Source organism: Monodon monoceros, unplaced genomic scaffold, assembly GCF_005190385.1.
Source record: "Monodon monoceros isolate NGI ecotype Baffin Bay Population unplaced genomic scaffold, NGI_Narwhal_1 Super_Scaffold_11, whole genome shotgun sequence".
Taxonomy (NCBI): Eukaryota; Metazoa; Chordata; class Mammalia; order Artiodactyla; family Monodontidae; genus Monodon; species Monodon monoceros.
This window is the reverse complement of record NW_021703767.1, coordinates 91,573,190-91,576,897: the sequence shown is the minus strand read 5'-3', so window position 1 is coordinate 91,576,897 and position 3,708 is coordinate 91,573,190. Positions and strand designations below refer to the sequence as shown.

At 35.7% G+C, this 3,708-nt stretch overlaps 1 non-coding gene across 1 annotated transcript; it reads right to left on the bottom strand.

Annotated features, from left to right (window-relative positions):
• Positions 1–3,272: 3,272 nt before the first annotated feature.
• LOC114891360 lies at positions 3,273–3,401 on the bottom strand. Its single transcript, XR_003792472.1, has one exon. It is a non-coding gene; the product is annotated as a small nucleolar RNA SNORA56 (small nucleolar RNA).
• Positions 3,402–3,708: the final 307 nt, after the last annotated feature.

The window sequence follows — 3,708 nt, the reverse complement described above, 5'->3', positions numbered from 1 at the left end:
TTTAAGTTTCCCCCAGGAAGCTACTGTGTAGGGGAAAGGACTGTTTTGGGTCTTAAAGGCATGGAGCACTGAATTTAGTAAGTTTGAATGTAGGATTGACACAATACTGCATAAATAATAATGTTTTAAAAAATAGGTGATGACCAAGCTGTTATTTAGTTAATCTTCATAAATTTTTATTATAGGCAGCCTGACATATTTACATCTGTGACCAATTATAAAATAATTGTTAAACCAGTCAATCTGTCAGAGTTGAAATGTTGCTATATCTTGAGTTACGTGGGTACCTGTTTTTTGTTAACTTATCTAAAATGCATTATATTCCTGGCATATGACTAGAAATTTATTTTGGGGAAAGATGCAGTCTCTTAGTGCTTCCTGGTTGTCCAAAATGGCTTGATGAAATATGCACTGGGGATAGTGATTCTCATCTTTGAAATGCATGGAGATTGAAAGTACTCAATCTTCAGAGCATGACTGACCACTGGCATATATATCATTTGACTTCATATTTGGATAGTATGTTTTTGTTGGTTTTCAAAATATCTCATTCTTGAAGCACACTAAAGAAGATAACCACATATTTCCTACTGAGGGATAATTTCAGTTCATAATTAAAAATTACTTCATAGCAGTTCCTTTTACAATATTTCAAAGTGTTATTGAAACGTGTTTTGTTTCCTTTCAGTAGATTTAAATGCACCTTGATTTGTATCATCTGCGATAGATATTTAGCCTTACAGTTAATTTCCCATTTGAAAGCACCTCAACATTTGAAAGGGAATATGTTTCCTTTTTTAATTCAAGCTGCCAGATGTTAGGTAAACTCATGGATGTGGAGTGTGTGGTAGCTATCATTTGAGGATCTTTCGCCCTGTGTCTTCCCTTGTTTCTTTTCCCAGGCATGTTCCAGTGTCTTTTTTCAAAATGGCACTCACTTCTATTCAGAAGGGCACTACTTTAAGTGTATTTGTTTTTTTATTTGTATTGTTTTGTTTCTTTGTGTGTTTTGACAGTTGTCTGGAAACAGATATTCGAGAAAGGACTCCTGATTTCACCAAATATTACAGTTTTACAATTTACTTGACCACCATTTTATGAAGAAATGTATCATTATTATAGCTTATTTTATTTTCCTTATTTTATTTTAAATTTGGAAGTCTAAGCTCAACTGGTAATGTCTGCTTTTGGATATTTTGTACCATGTTCCAAATTGCTACCCTAAAGACTTAAAGTGCATACAATAACATGCTACTTAGAAAATAGTATGATGATATTACCTGAATTTTGGTCATGAGATTTTTAAAAAAAGAATGTGATAAACTGTGCAAATAAATTTTTCATTCACTGTTGAAATGTTTTTAAAATGACAAGACTAGGGTTTCCCTGGTGGTGCAGTGGTTGAGAGTCCGCCTGCTGATGCAGGGGACATGGGTTCGTGCCCCGGTCTGGGAAGATCCCACATGCCGCGGAGCGGCTGCGCCCGTGAGCCATGGCCGCTGAGCCTGCGCGTCCGGAGCTTGTGCTCTGCAACGGGAGAGGCCACAACAGTGAGAGGCCCGCGTACCGGAAAAAAAAAAAAAAAAAAAAAAAGACAAGACTAGATGCTGTGTGTACTAGTAAGGAAAAACATGAGGAAAAACAGACATAGAACTCACTTATTCAAGGGTGGCCTCGTATATCTTACATTCTAATGGGGATACTAATATTAATCAGATAAAATCACACCAAAAAATAGCGGGGAGGGACAGTTTCCTTAAAGGATGGGTTGGACTTAGTTAAGTGAGGGGAGGAGGAAAACGTATTTCAGGTAAAGGGTACAGAGTAAGTAGGAGGCACTGAAGGATAGAGGGCATGCTGAATGAATGGGCTCTGAGAGACAGAGGGGAAGCAAGGAGAGACGAGAGAGGTAAGCGGGGCCAGACAGTCTTACAGAAAATTAAAACTGTAACTCAAGGAGAACCAGTACCTGGGACATAGAGCTCAATGACTGTTAGATTCCTTTTCAATGTCAATAGCTACCCATAGTCAGTTAATCATTATCTGAGGTTTCCATGTGTAACACATACACACACACACCCTGCTACATATACAAATTTAAGACAAACTTTTACAATTATGTTGATGATTAAGAAGAGCATAATTATTTTATATGGTATAAATTTAGATGTCCTCTAATTCATTCCTTTTTCTTCCTTAAAAGCTTAACAAGAATTGTAGCTAGCCAGTCCAAGATGAACCTAAACATTACCTTTTATATTAAAATTTAACTATCTCTCCATGTTATCAACTATATGATTATAATCTGTATATCATAGTAGAATATTAAATTAATTCCCCTCATTTTAAACTAATGACTAATTTAAAATATTGCCTGTAATTAATTTTCATAGCTCATAAAGAAATACTGAACATCTTACCAAGTTGAAGTTGAATAAGCTCTCCTATTACTGAACACAAGAATACCGTGCATATTAGCAGCAGGACTTATCAGGCATTGGGGCTTCAGAATGCTTTCCATCTATCATGGAATAGTTCTTCAGTTCCTTCTGAAAATAGCTCCTCACTGCTGTTCTTCTCCTTATTATTAGATGTAGCCTATATGTAGGATGTTTTAGTTCTAAAATTGAAGATAATTATTATCTTGATAATTGGGTATTACTCCTGTGTGAACATGCATACCATTTAAGTCTCTCAGCATCAGCTTATTGATTTTTTTCAGGGTCAAAATTAGAAGCACCATCAATAATCTCAATACAACAAAATGCTGTGCATGGTGCAAAGGATTTATTCACTGAGTTGACCCTTACAATAAGGGGAAAGCATAGTTAATAGGATAAGTACCTTTAGTGATATGAGAACAGATTTAACAAGTAGGCTCATGATATTCACCTGTCTTAATCATGTTATTTTTTCTTTTAAAAACTGTGCTGGCATGAGAAATCATTTTCTGTTTTTTTTTTCTCAATAATGCTTTAATTTCTCCTCCCAGCTGGACACAGTGCTTAAAGTGGTCTCCACTACTCAGAAACTACTTCCACGTTTATATTCTTCTTCTTTTTGGTATCACGGTCCCTATCTCCAGGCTCGCCCACATTCTCCAGAGGAGCTTTGGTCTTCTTGTCCTTTTTCTTTTCCTTCTTGACCAACTGTGGAGACACTGGAGACGTTTTTGTTGCTTTCATTTTCTTGCTTCCAATTTGGGGCTTTTATTGCTTTAGCAACTGCCTGTGGCACTTTTACTGCTTTGGCCATGACCTCTCTCTGGCAAGTAATATCTGGCAAGTCCAAAGCCACCATGAAAATACTGATGCTAGACAGAAGAACTCGCCACTTACTGTTGCAGATTGACTCCCTCTAGAGACCCATGAGCCAGACTAGAAAGGGATAACTGTCTACTGCTCATTTTCTATTTTACATTCTGTATTTTATCATTGTGAAAACAAATATTTTAAAATATATTAAATTTCAATTATTTTATATATTCTACTTATTCTGGCATGCCTACTTGATGTTAGACTCAAAAAGAAGCCCCAAATATCCACTTAAATAAAAAAATTCAAGATAAATGGACATTTAACCAGAGGTAAGAATATAAAAATTGAACCTATTATAACCACATTATTTTCTCTAGTTTTAGTATACTTTATTTCAAAACTGTATATAATAAGGGTGTCAGGATAAGTTAAGAGGGAAAAAAACCGATAA